General features: G+C 40.0%; 2 long non-coding RNA genes across 2 annotated transcripts; both read left to right on the top strand.

Moving 5' to 3' along the window:
- Positions 1-719: 719 nt before the first annotated feature.
- Positions 720-2633, top strand: LOC140037289 (uncharacterized). Its single transcript, XR_011841212.1, has 2 exons — positions 720-767; positions 2555-2633. It is a non-coding gene; the product is annotated as an uncharacterized lncRNA (long non-coding RNA).
- An 11712-nt stretch (positions 2634-14345) lies between these two features.
- LOC113720868 (uncharacterized) lies at positions 14346-16259 on the top strand. Its single transcript, XR_003455553.2, has 2 exons — positions 14346-14393; positions 16181-16259. It is a non-coding gene; the product is annotated as an uncharacterized lncRNA (long non-coding RNA).
- Positions 16260-21808: the final 5549 nt, after the last annotated feature.

Here is a 21808-nt window from a genome sequence, read left to right as displayed (position 1 = left end):
GTACATTCCTACTTGCTTGGCAAGGGTTATTTGAGCAATCACGCGTGACGTCCTTGGTTGTTCATCCGGCCTATCTACTTGAGTAACCACCTCAATTGGAGTCGCCGTTCTACCGCCTTGAATCGAGTTGAGTCGTCCCTCTTGGTTCTAGGTTCCGTAATCCAAACGGTTGAGTATCCCTCTAGGTCCTTGGGCAATCGTGCTACGTGTCTCGGAACGAGTCACTACTACAAAAATGATCTTTAGTCACACACTTAATATGACATTTTCTTAAAAGTGTCACAATAGAAAGTTAATGTAACATGCAGTAGGGAACGTCATTACAGTGATAAAGAAAATGACAAGTACGACGTCGTATCACTCTAATTCGTCCAAATAGAAGTAAAAAGTGAAAAACAAACGCGGGAAAGAGAATGGCGCTACACTTCAGCGCCATTTTTTTAGGGGAAAAATTCTAACTACTCCAATGAACCCACTGAACTTTACTCTTTGTTCATCCGAGTTCTCTCTCCTAAAATCTTCAATCACATTAACTCTCTCTGAAAAAAGCCAAAATCCTTCACCCCTCTCACAACCGAATCCCTTGTTTCTTTCTCTTTCTTCTACCCGATTTTTAATCCTCCCCAATTTGAAGACAAAAATGTAATATTTGAGATCTGTCAGGCCCGAAGTGCAACGGTGGAGGACGATGTTCATTGGAAATCGCCAACAACTCTCAAGACTTGTTCTTCTACTTACAACAACATCTGAAGGAAGATTACTACCAGGTAATCTATACATTTTAGACAAAATTGATAACTTTTTTTTATTACTCTATTTCTTCTCCGGGGACGGCGTAGGACATGGGGCAGGAGCAAGATGGGTGACGGAGGGTTGCCCAGGCGGTGCCTTGCTAAAAATCATCACCCAACTCGACATTCATTTTGGGTGCTACTCTTTTTGCCCCCTGTAACTAAAATTTTAATTGGATTCATTCCTCTGCCACTCTTCGGCTGCCTCAGAGAACCTCGACTCTGGTAACAAAATTGCCGTTCCTCATTCCCTTCGCCGCCGTTAGACCCAGAAAATTGGACCTTTTGTAACTGTAAAAGAATGGTGCGAATAGCTGAGGCTAGAAAAATGAGATCTTTAGGCTCATCATACGCTTGTCTGGAGTCTTTGAGTTATCAATCTCTACAAAGATGCTTAGTCAGCGGAACTACAAAAGGGAAATCTAAAATCAAAGGATCACAGCCATTGAAGAGATCGAAGGTAACAACCAATAAAGGAACTGGGTCGGGTGATTCGAATCAGAAAGAAGGTGGGCCCAGAAGAAAATCCGAATTTGATGAATTGGTCGACGAGTGCTTGGCTTCGACTTCCCCAATCAGATTCTTGAAGCATAAGGAAAAAGCTAGGGAAGCTGAGAGAGAAAAGATGGGGCTGAAAAGTAAGGTAATGATTACGCTTGGTTGAGGAGTATAGCAGGGTTCTGATTACGCTGGGCTTGCCAAGGAGTATAGCAGGGTTCTGATGAGGAAGCATAGAACTAGACAGGCTGCTGAGTCTGCATTCTTGAGGTGTAAGAAAGAAGCTATTGAGGCATTACCTGAGGGTCTGAAGGCTGCTACTTTGGTCCCCGATTTGACACCCTTTCCGGCGAATTGATTTATGGCCAATTTTCACCTCCTATTGAAGGGTATATCGAGAAGGTTAAGGCGGCAGCCAAAAGGAGTTCTGGCAAGGAAAAACTTAGATGATCGCCTGAAATTTTTTTTTATTACTTTCTTTTTGGGTTTCTTTTTACTGCATTTACTGTCTTCTTGCTGAATTTTCTGGTTCTATTTATTTTATGGTGCATTTTCAAATTTCACTTTCTTTACAAATATGTGCATTCTCTTCTGGCTACGAGAATTCTTGCTGTAATTGAGTTTATTGTGAAGAAGAGTGACTTTTTAGTCATCTTTGCACTAGTTCATTGTCCGAATGGTTATCAAATTACCTAGAATGCTGTTACGCTAGGATTTGTTGGTAGGACCTGAATTCATTTTACTAGTTCATGGATCCTGATTTGTATCTTGTTCTGTTATTGAAGTAGCTTGAAAATTTCTTGCACTGCATAGTTGTTGGCCCATAATGCAGTTGGTCTTTCTCCAACTTTTGAGACACCAATATCAATAGCTGCCCATAGGCCATCCGACAACTTAACACTTGGCTAGTACCTCATGTGCCTGCCAGTACTAGTTTCTTTGCAATCACTAGAATAGGACTTTTTACCCTTTTGCGTGAGCTTGACTCCAGCCTTGTCACCCCATTTTTCTTCTTTGGGAGCTCCAGGATTTCCTAAAATGGTTAGCAATTAGGTGTTCTCTTTAAATATCTTCTGGCTTTGCTGCAAAACTTGACCAAAATTGAAGTAGGTAAATTGGCTTAGAACTTCCTACCACTAACATTTGCATCATTGGTATTGAACTTGATATAGAATGCTCTGCCCATAGAATTCTAATGCAAAGTGCATCTTACATACATAGCATAATCAAGTGGTGACTAAGTCAAGCTTATTCCATCAATGCAGTTTCAAGTTTGTAGCGGCCATCATCTTCGATTCCATCTAGCGAGCACTGATCGTTGATTCCCTTTCCACTTGGAGCAAATTGGAGTTGTTGGTAACCAAAAATATACATTACGTTTCTGCTACTCTTAGGTTGCCAATACGTTATAGTTCGAGGCAATTATTTCAGTTGGATAGAACTTTTATTACTGATTAGTTGGGTTGCTAATATTTTGTCCAAGTTCTCTATCTCAAATTGATATTGGCTATATTATTGGACTAATTTTGAATTCTGTAGACTGTTATTCTTTTGTGCCTACCATCTGTTCGATAGTTTGTGTCTTACAATCTGAAATTGAACTTTTGCTGTCTTTTCTTTTGATATCATTCTGTTTTGATACTTTTGGATTAGTTCTTATTACTCAAAAGTCTAGAACACCTGGATATGTGAACATTCTGTTTTGAACTGCCTAGAACACTTGGATTAGTTCTTAAAACATAGTTTTGATACTTTTGGTAGCTTTACTTTAGAAGATATTCCATGAGTGATTTGTGTCTTCTATTAATCCTGTTGAAATTAGTTTTCTTATCTAAGTAAATGTTTCATGCAAAAATCAGTAATAATTTAGGTAGAACTATCTTGTAGATGCTAATGAAGCTTTCTTTTTTTTTTTTTTTATAAACGTAATTTAGGTAGGACTGCACTTTGGTTTTGGTACTTGTTGTGGCTGTCATTTTGGGTTGGTTCTTGTGGTACTGTGTATTGAATATCTGTTCAAGACTTGCTCTCTTATATGTGGTTATATATTTTATAAAATTTGTTTTCAAGGTTGGGGATAAAGTTACAATAAGAAGCATGGTTGATTCGTCCAAAATTTGTGGTGTTGGAGTGGTTAGAAATTTGGATCCAACTGCTGAAGTTGGTGACATACCTTTGGGATCACATTGGTGTGAAGTTCATGTGAATGTGCCTGTGGAGAATGATGAAGAGCTAATGAGGCCATACCATAATTTTCTCAAGATTGGAGATGCAATTGGAGTAGCTATTGCTTGGCCAATAAACCTGGTAATTTTTTTATCTTATCTTTATCATTTGGTTAACTTAGTTTTTATTTATTTTCTAACATTAAAACTGTAAAAGAAGAGCTGTAGATGTGATTGTAACTTCTATTTCTTGGTTTATGACACTTGTAGGTGATTCTTGAAGAAAACTAAAGGATCGTCCTTGGGTCAAATGGCTATTTTTTGAAGACATTGTCAATGCGTTTTTTGTTGAGTTCTTGTTGAACTATTGCTTCTTTGATATATATTGGCAATGCTACTGTAATACTCATAACTTTTGAAAAATCTCTGAATTGGCATGTAATTTGTTGACATAGCAGCAATGTCAGTTGCTTGGATGCAGTACTTTTGCACTATTTTGGCTACTTGTATTGCAGTAATTACTATGAAAATGTAAATAGCCTTGGTTTTCCTTTATAAGGTGGTAGTAATAACTTTATTATTCCAAAAATTAGAATCTATATTGTGTAGGCAGGATGAAATGTGATTCTGCTTTTGGGTATAAAATCTCGAATAGGATACAGGGCTAATACAATATGATGTATTGACACTTAAAAGTGTCACCACTTCGAGCTTTGCGGTTCATAATATTCACAAAATTTCATGTTAACAAGTGTCAGAACAATCTGATCTAGTTACACCATGAAAGTGTCATAATATTTCATTCTACTTATACGGCAAATGTGTCATAATATCTTATTGTACTTACATAATATAAGCGTCATGATAGATCCAATATATGACATGCATCGAGTATCACTTTAGATTCATATAACCTTAGCTGTTCTCTAGCATTTCTTGTCATTTAAAAGTGTCATTAAAACGATAAATAATAACATTTATAAATGCCAATAGAACTACAAATTAGGACTCGTACAACTGTCATGAACTTATAGTGACGCTGGAATGGACGACGTTTCTATCAGAGCGTCATTATAGATCAAACGTCATTACATCGAGCTATAATGACGCTTTTAAATGTCATAAAACGACATTTTTGTAGTAGTGAGTTGACCGAGGAACGTATCAGTTGGCTTCAGAGCTGGTTGAGGTATCAAGTCGTTATATCCTCTTACTTGTTCTTGTCTAGTTCGTTTTAGGGTTCCTATTTTTCCGCTGTCTTGTTTGTTTGTTGCATCGCTAGTTGTTTCTTCGTTGTTCACAAATCTGTCCGAAGTTGTTTTGCCATTGGCGTCGTCAATTTCTGTCCGTTTTGTGTTCAATCATTGTGTTTTGCAATCGGGCCGTAGTTGGATTTTACTTATGTGTCAAATCTGTCCGAGTTTATTCCCTTGTTGCGCCGAATTTCTGTCCGTGTTTGTACCCTGTCGCGAGTCGTCAATATTCTGTCCGTTCTTGTGTTGGTTCGTTGTCTTGAATCTCCCCATAATTGTGTCCACAAATCTGTCCAAGTGCGTCTTCTAGTTCCGTCCATAGTGCCTTGAAATTCTGTCTTGTGTTCCATCGTTGGCTTGTCTATTGCTGTCCATAATTTCTGGTATCATTGTTTTGAGTTATCCAACTTGTTTACTTGGTTTTTCAAATATGAATTGTGGTGAAACTTGTTGGTATTTGTGAATCTTGAGAGAACCTACAAGAATCTTGAGTTTCTCGACCACAATCTTGAAATTCTTGAAGTTCTTGATAACTTCCTTGAAAGTTCTTGAAGGATCTTGAAGTTCTTGAAGATTCCTTGTGCGTGTGAATTGGCTGAACCAAATCCGGAAAATAGTCCAATCGGCCAAGCTTGTGTTGTGTTGTTCGTATAAGTCAAAAAAAAAAAAAAAAGAAACGAAAAACAAGAAAGAAAGTCCGAAGTTTATTGCCAAAATCAATCACGGATTACATCTTGTATCCAAGACTACAAAAAGGAAAAAAAAATTTCAAAAGTTTCGGTCCACTACTACTTCTTGAAGTTCTTGAACCTCTTGATTCTTGGAAATTTGTTTCGTCCGTCTAGCGAACAATTTCTTGTACTCTCGAGCATTGGTGAAAGGCTTTCTTGGAGTCTTTGCTTCTATCTAGGGAATATCTTGGGTAACCCATTGGGGGGGAGCCTGAGGAGGGTTGATTGCGTCACGTTGTTGAGATTCCATCTAGTTGCTATTGTCTTGAACAAACATCCGAAACTGCCTTGGGTGTGTTTGAACAGAAAATCCGAGCTTGACCTTGTGCTTGCAAGTTAAGGCTAACGTGGGTGGGTCTTTAATAGCCTACCTTCCAACCGTACAAAAGGTTTCCAACCGAATTGTTCTTTCGGGAGTTGGAAGTGACAAAGTGTGCGGTCTCATCATTGATGGTAGTAGTTGCACCAATGTAGCAAGTTTGCCCATGGTAGAGAGCTTGGGACTTCCAACGACTAGACATCCACACCCGTACCGACTACAATGGCTAAGCGAAGATGGTGAAGTACGTGTCTACAAACAGGTACGTCTTCCTTTCTCCATTGGCAACTACATTGACGAAGTTGTTTGTGATGTTGTCCCCATGCATGCTACCCATGTAATTTTAGGAAGACCCTGGCAATTTGATAAGCATGTCACTTTTGATGGTAGATCTAATAAGTACACTCTCTTGCACAATGGAACGAGAATGTGACTTAGACCGACAAAAGAGGAAACAAAAGACGGCCGAATCTGGAAATTGCTCCACTTCCACAAATGAGCATTCGGCCAAGGGTCATACACTGATTAAATCAAGCACTAGGAAGCAAAACGTGATAATCAAGGCTAAGGAAGTTAGGAAATGTGTGAATTCTGATCAGCCTGTATTACTCATGATTTGCAAACATGTACTCTTGAATGTTGATGAACTCGATAGGGCATTGCCTTCGGGAGTAGTTGCTTTGTCGCAGGTTAAGCAAGGAGAGAATGAGTTGATCATGGCATGCTCCATCCCTAACTCCATTGGTGAATATCAGAATCTTCATGAAGTTTGCCTCTTAAGTGTTGTATCCCTTTACGATCCATTGGTATTTAACTTCACCCATGAGTCTGTTTTGCTTGTTGGGAGGAGTAATGGAGTTTCAATGGGGGTTCTTGCGGTTGAATCTTGTCCTATGCCTTCTTACCCTTTTGCAACAAGTGTTCCAAGTGATGATCAGTCTAATGCAGTTGAACGTGTTCAAAGTGTTCTTCATTATATCAGTTGCATTTTGGAGGATCCAAAAAGATGTAACCGAAGCTATATGCGTTATCTTCGAGGAGTCATTGGAGTAAAGCCATGAGTTTTTCTTGGCTGGCTGTGAGCATTTTCAAACTGACCAAGAGACATGTGCACCGCATTATAATAATCATGACGTATGCAAGTATCATTCAATCTAAGAGGGCCAATATGTGGTGGCATTAGATTTGAGGTTTCGTACTCCAACTCTTGCTAGTATCATTCATTTCCATCCAGATTTGAGGACAAATCCTTCTCAAGTGGAGGGGACTGATGTGTGCACGGATGGCGGCCTTGACTCAAGGCTTCCGTAGGAACATTGAAGGCTTGGAAGTTGCTAATCAAGGCATCTACACATTGATCCAAGTCAAGGAAGCATCAAGCGCGGCCTTAGCTACTTGGGCCGAGCACTAGGAATGTTAGCATTGTTAGTCGTATGAGTTGTTAGTTGGTTTTGATCATTATCGAGTCATTAGTTGTTAGTTGGTTTGTTAGTCGTGTTTTAATTAATAGTTTATTAGTTATTGGAGTCAAACAATCGGCCCACTCATGTTCAAGAGTGGATCGAGCTCCTTTTCTAGTTTAGGTTGGTGGGCCGCCAATCCTTGACCACAAAGGTTTCTAGCCTATAAAAAGGCGCCTTTTGCACCAGCAAAGGTTAGACACTTTTGATAATAAAATTTCAATTTGTTCTCTTACAATTTCGAGAGTACATTCCTACTTGCTTGGCAAGGGTTATTTGAGCAATCACGCGTGACGTCCTTGGTTGTTCATCCGGCCTATCTACTTGAGTAACCACCTCAATTGGAGTCGCCGTTCTACCGCCTTGAATCGAGTTGAGTCGTCCCTCTTGGTTCTAGGTTCCGTAATCCAAACGGTTGAGTATCCCTCTAGGTCCTTGGGCAATCGTGCTACGTGTCTCGGAACGAGTTGACCGAGGAACGTATCAGTTGGCTTCAGAGCTGGTTGAGGTATCAAGTCGTTATATCCTCTTACTTGTTCTTGTCTAGTTCGTTTTAGGGTTCCTATTTTTCCGCTGTCTTGTTTGTTTGTTGCATCGCTAGTTGTTTCTTCGTTGTTCACAAATCTGTCCGAAGTTGTTTTGCCATTGGCGTCGTCAATTTCTGTCCGTTTTGTGTTCAATCATTGTGTTTTGCAATCGGGCCGTAGTTGGATTTTACTTATGTGTCAAATCTGTCCGAGTTTATTCCCTTGTTGCGCCGAATTTCTGTCCGTGTTTGTACCCTGTCGCGAGTCGTCAATATTCTGTCCGTTCTTGTGTTGGTTCGTTGTCTTGAATCTCCCCATAATTGTGTCCACAAATCTGTCCAAGTGCGTCTTCTAGTTCCGTCCATAGTGCCTTGAAATTCTGTCTTGTGTTCCATCGTTGGCTTGTCTATTGCTGTCCATAATTTCTGGTATCATTGTTTTGAGTTATCCAACTTGTTTACTTGGTTTTTCAAATATGAATTGTGGTGAAACTTGTTGGTATTTGTGAATCTTGAGAGAACCTACAAGAATCTTGAGTTTCTCGACCACAATCTTGAAATTCTTGAAGTTCTTGATAACTTCCTTGAAAGTTCTTGAAGGATCTTGAAGTTCTTGAAGATTCCTTGTGCGTGTGAATTGGCTGAACCAAATCCGGAAAATAGTCCAATCGGCGAAGCTTGTGTTGTGTTGTTCGTATAAGTCAAAAAAAAAAAAAAAGAAACGAAAAACAAGAAAGAAAGTCCGAAGTTTATTGCCAAAATCAATCACGGATTACATCTTGTATCCAAGACTACAAAAAGGAAAAAAAAATTTCAAAAGTTTCGGTCCACTACTACTTCTTGAAGTTCTTGAACCTCTTGATTCTTGGAAATTTGTTTCGTCCGTCTAGCGAACAATTTCTTGTACTCTCGAGCATTGGTGAAAGGCTTTCTTGGAGTCTTTGCTTCTATCTAGGGAATATCTTGGGTAACCCATTGGGGGGGAGCCTGAGGAGGGTTGATTGCGTCACGTTGTTGAGATTCCATCTAGTTGCTATTGTCTTGAACAAACATCCGAAACTGCCTTGGGTGTGTTTGAACAGAAAATCCGAGCTTGACCTTGTGCTTGCAAGTTAAGGCTAACGTGGGTGGGTCTTTAATAGCCTACCTTCCAACCGTACAAAAGGTTTCCAACCGAATTGTTCTTTCGGGAGTTGGAAGTGACAAAGTGTGCGGTCTCATCATTGATGGTAGTAGTTGCACCAATGTAGCAAGTTTGCCCATGGTAGAGAGCTTGGGACTTCCAACGACTAGACATCCACACCCGTACCGACTACAATGGCTAAGCGAAGATGGTGAAGTACGTGTCTACAAACAGGTACGTCTTCCTTTCTCCATTGGCAACTACATTGACGAAGTTGTTTGTGATGTTGTCCCCATGCATGCTACCCATGTAATTTTAGGAAGACCCTGGCAATTTGATAAGCATGTCACTTTTGATGGTAGATCTAATAAGTACACTCTCTTGCACAATGGAACGAGAATGTGACTTAGACCGACAAAAGAGGAAACAAAAGACGGCCGAATCTGGAAATTGCTCCACTTCCACAAATGAGCATTCGGCCAAGGGTCATACACTGATTAAATCAAGCACTAGGAAGCAAAACGTGATAATCAAGGCTAAGGAAGTTAGGAAATGTGTGAATTCTGATCAGCCTGTATTACTCATGATTTGCAAACATGTACTCTTGAATGTTGATGAACTCGATAGGGCATTGCCTTCGGGAGTAGTTGCTTTGTCGCAGGTTAAGCAAGGAGAGAATGAGTTGATCATGGCATGCTCCATCCCTAACTCCATTGGTGAATATCAGAATCTTCATGAAGTTTGCCTCTTAAGTGTTGTATCCCTTTACGATCCATTGGTATTTAACTTCACCCATGAGTCTGTTTTGCTTGTTGGGAGGAGTAATGGAGTTTCAATGGGGGTTCTTGCGGTTGAATCTTGTCCTATGCCTTCTTACCCTTTTGCAACAAGTGTTCCAAGTGATGATCAGTCTAATGCAGTTGAACGTGTTCAAAGTGTTCTTCATTATATCAGTTGCATTTTGGAGGATCCAAAAAGATGTAACCGAAGCTATATGCGTTATCTTCGAGGAGTCATTGGAGTAAAGCCATGAGTTTTTCTTGGCTGGCTGTGAGCATTTTCAAACTGACCAAGAGACATGTGCACCGCATTATAATAATCATGACGTATGCAAGTATCATTCAATCTAAGAGGGCCAATATGTGGTGGCATTAGATTTGAGGTTTCGTACTCCAACTCTTGCTAGTATCATTCATTTCCATCCAGATTTGAGGACAAATCCTTCTCAAGTGGAGGGGACTGATGTGTGCACGGATGGCGGCCTTGACTCAAGGCTTCCGTAGGAACATTGAAGGCTTGGAAGTTGCTAATCAAGGCATCTACACATTGATCCAAGTCAAGGAAGCATCAAGCGCGGCCTTAGCTACTTGGGCCGAGCACTAGGAATGTTAGCATTGTTAGTCGTATGAGTTGTTAGTTGGTTTTGATCATTATCGAGTCATTAGTTGTTAGTTGGTTTGTTAGTCGTGTTTTAATTAATAGTTTATTAGTTATTGGAGTCAAACAATCGGCCCACTCATGTTCAAGAGTGGATCGAGCTCCTTTTCTAGTTTAGGTTGGTGGGCCGCCAATCCTTGACCACAAAGGTTTCTAGCCTATAAAAAGGCGCCTTTTGTACCAGCAAAGGTTAGACACTTTTGATAATAAAATTTCAATTTGTTCTCTTACAATTTCGAGAGTACATTCCTACTTGCTTGGCAAGGGTTATTTGAGCAATCACGCGTGACGTCCTTGGTTGTTCATCCGGCCTATCTACTTGAGTAACCACCTCAATTGGAGTCGCCGTTCTACCGCCTTGAATCGAGTTGAGTCGTCCCTCTTGGTTCTAGGTTCCGTAATCCAAACGGTTGAGTATCCCTCTAGGTCCTTGGGCAATCGTGCTACGTGTCTCGGAACGAGTTGACCGAGGAACGTATCAGTTGGCTTCAGAGCTGGTTGAGGTATCAAGTCGTTATATCCTCTTACTTGTTCTTGTCTAGTTCGTTTTAGGGTTCCTATTTTTCCGCTGTCTTGTTTGTTTGTTGCATCGCTAGTTGTTTCTTCGTTGTTCACAAATCTGTCCGAAGTTGTTTTGCCATTGGCGTCGTCAATTTCTGTCCGTTTTGTGTTCAATCATTGTGTTTTGCAATCGGGCCGTAGTTGGATTTTACTTATGTGTCAAATCTGTCCGAGTTTATTCCCTTGTTGCGCCGAATTTCTGTCCGTGTTTGTACCCTGTCGCGAGTCGTCAATATTCTGTCCGTTCTTGTGTTGGTTCGTTGTCTTGAATCTCCCCATAATTGTGTCCACAAATCTGTCCAAGTGCGTCTTCTAGTTCCGTCCATAGTGCCTTGAAATTCTGTCTTGTGTTCCATCGTTGGCTTGTCTATTGCTGTCCATAATTTCTGGTATCATTGTTTTGAGTTATCCAACTTGTTTACTTGGTTTTTCAAATATGAATTGTGGTGAAACTTGTTGGTATTTGTGAATCTTGAGAGAACCTACAAGAATCTTGAGTTTCTCGACCACAATCTTGAAATTCTTGAAGTTCTTGATAACTTCCTTGAAAGTTCTTGAAGGATCTTGAAGTTCTTGAAGATTCCTTGTGCGTGTGAATTGGCTGAACCAAATCCGGAAAATAGTCCAATCGGCCAAGCTTGTGTTGTGTTGTTCGTATAAGTCAAAAAAAAAAAAAAAAGAAACGAAAAACAAGAAAGAAAGTCCGAAGTTTATTGCCAAAATCAATCACGGATTACATCTTGTATCCAAGACTACAAAAAGGAAAAAAAAATTTCAAAAGTTTCGGTCCACTACTACTTCTTGAAGTTCTTGAACCTCTTGATTCTTGGAAATTTGTTTCGTCCGTCTAGCGAACAATTTCTTGTACTCTCGAGCATTGGTGAAAGGCTTTCTTGGAGTCTTTGCTTCTATCTAGGGAATATCTTGGGTAACCCATTGGGGGGGAGCCTGAGGAGGGTTGATTGCGTCACGTTGTTGAGATTCCATCTAGTTGCTATTGTCTTGAACAAACATCCGAAACTGCCTTGGGTGTGTTTGAACAGAAAATCCGAGCTTGACCTTGTGCTTGCAAGTTAAGGCTAACGTGGGTGGGTCTTTAATAGCCTACCTTCCAACCGTACAAAAGGTTTCCAACCGAATTGTTCTTTCGGGAGTTGGAAGTGACAAAGTGTGCGGTCTCATCATTGATGGTAGTAGTTGCACCAATGTAGCAAGTTTGCCCATGGTAGAGAGCTTGGGACTTCCAACGACTAGACATCCACACCCGTACCGACTACAATGGCTAAGCGAAGATGGTGAAGTACGTGTCTACAAACAGGTACGTCTTCCTTTCTCCATTGGCAACTACATTGACGAAGTTGTTTGTGATGTTGTCCCCATGCATGCTACCCATGTAATTTTAGGAAGACCCTGGCAATTTGATAAGCATGTCACTTTTGATGGTAGATCTAATAAGTACACTCTCTTGCACAATGGAACGAGAATGTGACTTAGACCGACAAAAGAGGAAACAAAAGACGGCCGAATCTGGAAATTGCTCCACTTCCACAAATGAGCATTCGGCCAAGGGTCATACACTGATTAAATCAAGCACTAGGAAGCAAAACGTGATAATCAAGGCTAAGGAAGTTAGGAAATGTGTGAATTCTGATCAGCCTGTATTACTCATGATTTGCAAACATGTACTCTTGAATGTTGATGAACTCGATAGGGCATTGCCTTCGGGAGTAGTTGCTTTGTCGCAGGTTAAGCAAGGAGAGAATGAGTTGATCATGGCATGCTCCATCCCTAACTCCATTGGTGAATATCAGAATCTTCATGAAGTTTGCCTCTTAAGTGTTGTATCCCTTTACGATCCATTGGTATTTAACTTCACCCATGAGTCTGTTTTGCTTGTTGGGAGGAGTAATGGAGTTTCAATGGGGGTTCTTGCGGTTGAATCTTGTCCTATGCCTTCTTACCCTTTTGCAACAAGTGTTCCAAGTGATGATCAGTCTAATGCAGTTGAACGTGTTCAAAGTGTTCTTCATTATATCAGTTGCATTTTGGAGGATCCAAAAAGATGTAACCGAAGCTATATGCGTTATCTTCGAGGAGTCATTGGAGTAAAGCCATGAGTTTTTCTTGGCTGGCTGTGAGCATTTTCAAACTGACCAAGAGACATGTGCACCGCATTATAATAATCATGACGTATGCAAGTATCATTCAATCTAAGAGGGCCAATATGTGGTGGCATTAGATTTGAGGTTTCGTACTCCAACTCTTGCTAGTATCATTCATTTCCATCCAGATTTGAGGACAAATCCTTCTCAAGTGGAGGGGACTGATGTGTGCACGGATGGCGGCCTTGACTCAAGGCTTCCGTAGGAACATTGAAGGCTTGGAAGTTGCTAATCAAGGCATCTACACATTGATCCAAGTCAAGGAAGCATCAAGCGCGGCCTTAGCTACTTGGGCCGAGCACTAGGAATGTTAGCATTGTTAGTCGTATGAGTTGTTAGTTGGTTTTGATCATTATCGAGTCATTAGTTGTTAGTTGGTTTGTTAGTCGTGTTTTAATTAATAGTTTATTAGTTATTGGAGTCAAACAATCGGCCCACTCATGTTCAAGAGTGGATCGAGCTCCTTTTCTAGTTTAGGTTGGTGGGCCGCCAATCCTTGACCACAAAGGTTTCTAGCCTATAAAAAGGCGCCTTTTGCACCAGCAAAGGTTAGACACTTTTGATAATAAAATTTCAATTTGTTCTCTTACAATTTCGAGAGTACATTCCTACTTGCTTGGCAAGGGTTATTTGAGCAATCACGCGTGACGTCCTTGGTTGTTCATCCGGCCTATCTACTTGAGTAACCACCTCAATTGGAGTCGCCGTTCTACCGCCTTGAATCGAGTTGAGTCGTCCCTCTTGGTTCTAGGTTCCGTAATCCAAACGGTTGAGTATCCCTCTAGGTCCTTGGGCAATCGTGCTACGTGTCTCGGAACGAGTCACTACTACAAAAATGATCTTTAGTCACACACTTAATATGACATTTTCTTAAAAGTGTCACAATAGAAAGTTAATGTAACATGCAGTAGGGAACGTCATTACAGTGATAAAGAAAATGACAAGTACGACGTCGTATCACTCTAATTCGTCCAAATAGAAGTAAAAAGTGAAAAACAAACGCGGGAAAGAGAATGGCGCTACACTTCAGCGCCATTTTTTTAGGGGAAAAATTCTAACTACTCCAATGAACCCACTGAACTTTACTCTTTGTTCATCCGAGTTCTCTCTCCTAAAATCTTCAATCACATTAACTCTCTCTGAAAAAAGCCAAAATCCTTCACCCCTCTCACAACCGAATCCCTTGTTTCTTTCTCTTTCTTCTACCCGATTTTTAATCCTCCCCAATTTGAAGACAAAAATGTAATATTTGAGATCTGTCAGGCCCGAAGTGCAACGGTGGAGGACGATGTTCATTGGAAATCGCCAACAACTCTCAAGACTTGTTCTTCTACTTACAACAACATCTGAAGGAAGATTACTACCAGGTAATCTATACATTTTAGACAAAATTGATAACTTTTTTTTATTACTCTATTTCTTCTCCGGGGACGGCGTAGGACATGGGGCAGGAGCAAGATGGGTGACGGAGGGTTGCCCAGGCGGTGCCTTGCTAAAAATCATCACCCAACTCGACATTCATTTTGGGTGCTACTCTTTTTGCCCCCTGTAACTAAAATTTTAATTGGATTCATTCCTCTGCCACTCTTCGGCTGCCTCAGAGAACCTCGACTCTGGTAACAAAATTGCCGTTCCTCATTCCCTTCGCCGCCGTTAGACCCAGAAAATTGGACCTTTTGTAACTGTAAAAGAATGGTGCGAATAGCTGAGGCTAGAAAAATGAGATCTTTAGGCTCATCATACGCTTGTCTGGAGTCTTTGAGTTATCAATCTCTACAAAGATGCTTAGTCAGCGGAACTACAAAAGGGAAATCTAAAATCAAAGGATCACAGCCATTGAAGAGATCGAAGGTAACAACCAATAAAGGAACTGGGTCGGGTGATTCGAATCAGAAAGAAGGTGGGCCCAGAAGAAAATCCGAATTTGATGAATTGGTCGACGAGTGCTTGGCTTCGACTTCCCCAATCAGATTCTTGAAGCATAAGGAAAAAGCTAGGGAAGCTGAGAGAGAAAAGATGGGGCTGAAAAGTAAGGTAATGATTACGCTTGGTTGAGGAGTATAGCAGGGTTCTGATTACGCTGGGCTTGCCAAGGAGTATAGCAGGGTTCTGATGAGGAAGCATAGAACTAGACAGGCTGCTGAGTCTGCATTCTTGAGGTGTAAGAAAGAAGCTATTGAGGCATTACCTGAGGGTCTGAAGGCTGCTACTTTGGTCCCCGATTTGACACCCTTTCCGGCGAATTGATTTATGGCCAATTTTCACCTCCTATTGAAGGGTATATCGAGAAGGTTAAGGCGGCAGCCAAAAGGAGTTCTGGCAAGGAAAAACTTAGATGATCGCCTGAAATTTTTTTTTATTACTTTCTTTTTGGGTTTCTTTTTACTGCATTTACTGTCTTCTTGCTGAATTTTCTGGTTCTATTTATTTTATGGTGCATTTTCAAATTTCACTTTCTTTACAAATATGTGCATTCTCTTCTGGCTACGAGAATTCTTGCTGTAATTGAGTTTATTGTGAAGAAGAGTGACTTTTTAGTCATCTTTGCACTAGTTCATTGTCCGAATGGTTATCAAATTACCTAGAATGCTGTTACGCTAGGATTTGTTGGTAGGACCTGAATTCATTTTACTAGTTCATGGATCCTGATTTGTATCTTGTTCTGTTATTGAAGTAGCTTGAAAATTTCTTGCACTGCATAGTTGTTGGCCCATAATGCAGTTGGTCTTTCTCCAACTTTTGAGACACCAATATCAATAGCTGCCCATAGGCCATCCGACAACTTAACACTTGGCTAGTACCTCATGTGCCTGCCAGTACTAGTTTCTTTGCAATCACTAGAATAGGACTTTTTACCCTTTTGCGTGAGCTTGACTCCAGCCTTGTCACCCCATTTTTCTTCTTTGGGAGCTCCAGGATTTCCTAAAATGGTTAGCAATTAGGTGTTCTCTTTAAATATCTTCTGGCTTTGCTGCAAAACTTGACCAAAATTGAAGTAGGTAAATTGGCTTAGAACTTCCTACCACTAACATTTGCATCATTGGTATTGAACTTGATATAGAATGCTCTGCCCATAGAATTCTAATGCAAAGTGCATCTTACATACATAGCATAATCAAGTGGTGACTAAGTCAAGCTTATTCCATCAATGCAGTTTCAAGTTTGTAGCGGCCATCATCTTCGATTCCATCTAGCGAGCACTGATCGTTGATTCCCTTTCCACTTGGAGCAAATTGGAGTTGTTGGTAACCAAAAATATACATTACGTTTCTGCTACTCTTAGGTTGCCAATACGTTATAGTTCGAGGCAATTATTTCAGTTGGATAGAACTTTTATTACTGATTAGTTGGGTTGCTAATATTTTGTCCAAGTTCTCTATCTCAAATTGATATTGGCTATATTATTGGACTAATTTTGAATTCTGTAGACTGTTATTCTTTTGTGCCTACCATCTGTTCGATAGTTTGTGTCTTACAATCTGAAATTGAACTTTTGCTGTCTTTTCTTTTGATATCATTCTGTTTTGATACTTTTGGATTAGTTCTTATTACTCAAAAGTCTAGAACACCTGGATATGTGAACATTCTGTTTTGAACTGCCTAGAACACTTGGATTAGTTCTTAAAACATAGTTTTGATACTTTTGGTAGCTTTACTTTAGAAGATATTCCATGAGTGATTTGTGTCTTCTATTAATCCTGTTGAAATTAGTTTTCTTATCTAAGTAAATGTTTCATGCAAAAATCAGTAATAATTTAGGTAGAACTATCTTGTAGATGCTAATGAAGCTTTCTTTTTTTTTTTTTTTATAAACGTAATTTAGGTAGGACTGCACTTTGGTTTTGGTACTTGTTGTGGCTGTCATTTTGGGTTGGTTCTTGTGGTACTGTGTATTGAATATCTGTTCAAGACTTGCTCTCTTATATGTGGTTATATATTTTATAAAATTTGTTTTCAAGGTTGGGGATAAAGTTACAATAAGAAGCATGGTTGATTCGTCCAAAATTTGTGGTGTTGGAGTGGTTAGAAATTTGGATCCAACTGCTGAAGTTGGTGACATACCTTTGGGATCACATTGGTGTGAAGTTCATGTGAATGTGCCTGTGGAGAATGATGAAGAGCTAATGAGGCCATACCATAATTTTCTCAAGATTGGAGATGCAATTGGAGTAGCTATTGCTTGGCCAATAAACCTGGTAATTTTTTTATCTTATCTTTATCATTTGGTTAACTTAGTTTTTATTTATTTTCTAACATTAAAACTGTAAAAGAAGAGCTGTAGATGTGATTGTAACTTCTATTTCTTGGTTTATGACACTTGTAGGTGATTCTTGAAGAAAACTAAAGGATCGTCCTTGGGTCAAATGGCTATTTTTTGAAGACATTGTCAATGCGTTTTTTGTTGAGTTCTTGTTGAACTATTGCTTCTTTGATATATATTGGCAATGCTACTGTAATACTCATAACTTTTGAAAAATCTCTGAATTGGCATGTAATTTGTTGACATAGCAGCAATGTCAGTTGCTTGGATGCAGTACTTTTGCACTATTTTGGCTACTTGTATTGCAGTAATTACTATGAAAATGTAAATAGCCTTGGTTTTCCTTTATAAGGTGGTAGTAATAACTTTATTATTCCAAAAATTAGAATCTATATTGTGTAGGCAGGATGAAATGTGATTCTGCTTTTGGGTATAAAATCTCGAATAGGATACAGGGCTAATACAATATGATGTATTGACACTTAAAAGTGTCACCACTTCGAGCTTTGCGGTTCATAATATTCACAAAATTTCATGTTAACAAGTGTCAGAACAATCTGATCTAGTTACACCATGAAAGTGTCATAATATTTCATTCTACTTATACGGCAAATGTGTCATAATATCTTATTGTACTTACATAATATAAGCGTCATGATAGATCCAATATATGACATGCATCGAGTATCACTTTAGATTCATATAACCTTAGCTGTTCTCTAGCATTTCTTGTCATTTAAAAGTGTCATTAAAACGATAAATAATAACATTTATAAATGCCAATAGAACTACAAATTAGGACTCGTACAACTGTCATGAACTTATAGTGACGCTGGAATGGACGACGTTTCTATCAGAGCGTCATTATAGATCAAACGTCATTACATCGAGCTATAATGACGCTTTTAAATGTCATAAAACGACATTTTTGTAGTAGTGAGTTGACCGAGGAACGTATCAGTTGGCTTCAGAGCTGGTTGAGGTATCAAGTCGTTATATCCTCTTACTTGTTCTTGTCTAGTTCGTTTTAGGGTTCCTATTTTTCCGCTGTCTTGTTTGTTTGTTGCATCGCTAGTTGTTTCTTCGTTGTTCACAAATCTGTCCGAAGTTGTTTTGCCATTGGCGTCGTCAATTTCTGTCCGTTTTGTGTTCAATCATTGTGTTTTGCAATCGGGCCGTAGTTGGATTTTACTTATGTGTCAAATCTGTCCGAGTTTATTCCCTTGTTGCGCCGAATTTCTGTCCGTGTTTGTACCCTGTCGCGAGTCGTCAATATTCTGTCCGTTCTTGTGTTGGTTCGTTGTCTTGAATCTCCCCATAATTGTGTCCACAAATCTGTCCAAGTGCGTCTTCTAGTTCCGTCCATAGTGCCTTGAAATTCTGTCTTGTGTTCCATCGTTGGCTTGTCTATTGCTGTCCATAATTTCTGGTATCATTGTTTTGAGTTATCCAACTTGTTTACTTGGTTTTTCAAATATGAATTGTGGTGAAACTTGTTGGTATTTGTGAATCTTGAGAGAACCTACAAGAATCTTGAGTTTCTCGACCACAATCTTGAAATTCTTGAAGTTCTTGATAACTTCCTTGAAAGTTCTTGAAGGATCTTGAAGTTCTTGAAGATTCCTTGTGCGTGTGAATTGGCTGAACCAAATCCGGAAAATAGTCCAATCGGCCAAGCTTGTGTTGTGTTGTTCGTATAAGTCAAAAAAAAAAAAAAAAGAAACGAAAAACAAGAAAGAAAGTCCGAAGTTTATTGCCAAAATCAATCACGGATTACATCTTGTATCCAAGACTACAAAAAGGAAAAAAAAATTTCAAAAGTTTCGGTCCACTACTACTTCTTGAAGTTCTTGAACCTCTTGATTCTTGGAAATTTGTTTCGTCCGTCTAGCGAACAATTTCTTGTACTCTCGAGCATTGGTGAAAGGCTTTCTTGGAGTCTTTGCTTCTATCTAGGGAATATCTTGGGTAACCCATTGGGGGGGAGCCTGAGGAGGGTTGATTGCGTCACGTTGTTGAGATTCCATCTAGTTGCTATTGTCTTGAACAAACATCCGAAACTGCCTTGGGTGTGTTTGAACAGAAAATCCGAGCTTGACCTTGTGCTTGCAAGTTAAGGCTAACGTGGGTGGGTCTTTAATAGCCTACCTTCCAACCGTACAAAAGGTTTCCAACCGAATTGTTCTTTCGGGAGTTGGAAGTGACAAAGTGTGCGGTCTCATCATTGATGGTAGTAGTTGCACCAATGTAGCAAGTTTGCCCATGGTAGAGAGCTTGGGACTTCCAACGACTAGACATCCACACCCGTACCGACTACAATGGCTAAGCGAAGATGGTGAAGTACGTGTCTACAAACAGGTACGTCTTCCTTTCTCCATTGGCAACTACATTGACGAAGTTGTTTGTGATGTTGTCCCCATGCATGCTACCCATGTAATTTTAGGAAGACCCTGGCAATTTGATAAGCATGTCACTTTTGATGGTAGATCTAATAAGTACACTCTCTTGCACAATGGAACGAGAATGTGACTTAGACCGACAAAAGAGGAAACAAAAGACGGCCGAATCTGGAAATTGCTCCACTTCCACAAATGAGCATTCGGCCAAGGGTCATACACTGATTAAATCAAGCACTAGGAAGCAAAACGTGATAATCAAGGCTAAGGAAGTTAGGAAATGTGTGAATTCTGATCAGCCTGTATTACTCATGATTTGCAAACATGTACTCTTGAATGTTGATGAACTCGATAGGGCATTGCCTTCGGGAGTAGTTGCTTTGTCGCAGGTTAAGCAAGGAGAGAATGAGTTGATCATGGCATGCTCCATCCCTAACTCCATTGGTGAATATCAGAATCTTCATGAAGTTTGCCTCTTAAGTGTTGTATCCCTTTACGATCCATTGGTATTTAACTTCACCCATGAGTCTGTTTTGCTTGTTGGGAGGAGTAATGGAGTTTCAATGGGGGTTCTTGCGGTTGAATCTTGTCCTATGCCTTCTTACCCTTTTGCAACAAGTGTTCCAAGTGATGATCAGTCTAATGCAGTTGAACGTGTTCAAAGTGTTCTTCATTATATCAGTTGCATTTTGGAGGATCCAAAAAGATGTAACCGAAGCTATATGCGTTATCTTCGAGGAGTCATTGGAGTAAAGCCATGAGTTTTTCTTGGCTGGCTGTGAGCATTTTCAAACTGACCAAGAGACATGTGCACCGCATTATAATAATCATGACGTATGCAAGTATCATTCAATCTAAGAGGGCCAATATGTGGTGGCATTAGATTTGAGGTTTCGTACTCCAACTCTTGCTAGTATCATTCATTTCCATCCAGATTTGAGGACAAATCCTTCTCAAGTGGAGGGGACTGATGTGTGCACGGATGGCGGCCTTGACTCAAGGCTTCCGTAGGAACATTGAAGGCTTGGAAGTTGCTAATCAAGGCATCTACACATTGATCCAAGTCAAGGAAGCATCAAGCGCGGCCTTAGCTACTTGGGCCGAGCACTAGGAATGTTAGCATTGTTAGTCGTATGAGTTGTTAGTTGGTTTTGATCATTATCGAGTCATTAGTTGTTAGTTGGTTTGTTAGTCGTGTTTTAATTAATAGTTTATTAGTTATTGGAGTCAAACAATCGGCCCACTCATGTTCAAGAGTGGATCGAGCTCCTTTTCTAGTTTAGGTTGGTGGGCCGCCAATCCTTGACCACAAAGGTTTCTAGCCTATAAAAAGGCGCCTTTTGCACCAGCAAAGGTTAGACACTTTTGATAATAAAATTTCAATTTGTTCTCTTACAATTTCGAGAGTACATTCCTACTTGCTTGGCAAGGGTTATTTGAGCAATCACGCGTGACGTCCTTGGTTGTTCATCCGGCCTATCTACTTGAGTAACCACCTCAATTGGAGTCGCCGTTCTACCGCCTTGAATCGAGTTGAGTCGTCCCTCTTGGTTCTAGGTTCCGTAATCCAAACGGTTGAGTATCCCTCTAGGTCCTTGGGCAATCGTGCTACGTGTCTCGGAACGAGTCACTACTACAAAAATGATCTTTAGTCACACACTTAATATGACATTTTCTTAAAAGTGTCACAATAGAAAGTTAATGTAACATGCAGTAGGGAACGTCATTACAGTGATAAAGAAAATGACAAGTACGACGTCGTATCACTCTAATTCGTCCAAATAGAAGTAAAAAGTGAAAAACAAACGCGGGAAAGAGAATGGCGCTACACTTCAGCGCCATTTTTTTAGGGGAAAAATTCTAACTACTCCAATGAACCCACTGAACTTTACTCTTTGTTCATCCGAGTTCTCTCTCCTAAAATCTTCAATCACATTAACTCTCTCTGAAAAAAGCCAAAATCCTTCACCCCTCTCACAACCGAATCCCTTGTTTCTTTCTCTTTCTTCTACCCGATTTTTAATCCTCCCCAATTTGAAGACAAAAATGTAATATTTGAGATCTGTCAGGCCCGAAGTGCAACGGTGGAGGACGATGTTCATTGGAAATCGCCAACAACTCTCAA

Source organism: Coffea arabica, chromosome 2e, assembly GCF_036785885.1.
Source record: "Coffea arabica cultivar ET-39 chromosome 2e, Coffea Arabica ET-39 HiFi, whole genome shotgun sequence".
NCBI classification, from domain to species: domain Eukaryota; kingdom Viridiplantae; phylum Streptophyta; class Magnoliopsida; order Gentianales; family Rubiaceae; genus Coffea; species Coffea arabica.
The sequence above is the reverse complement of the archived record's forward strand: the minus strand, read 5'-3'. Positions and strand labels throughout refer to the sequence as shown.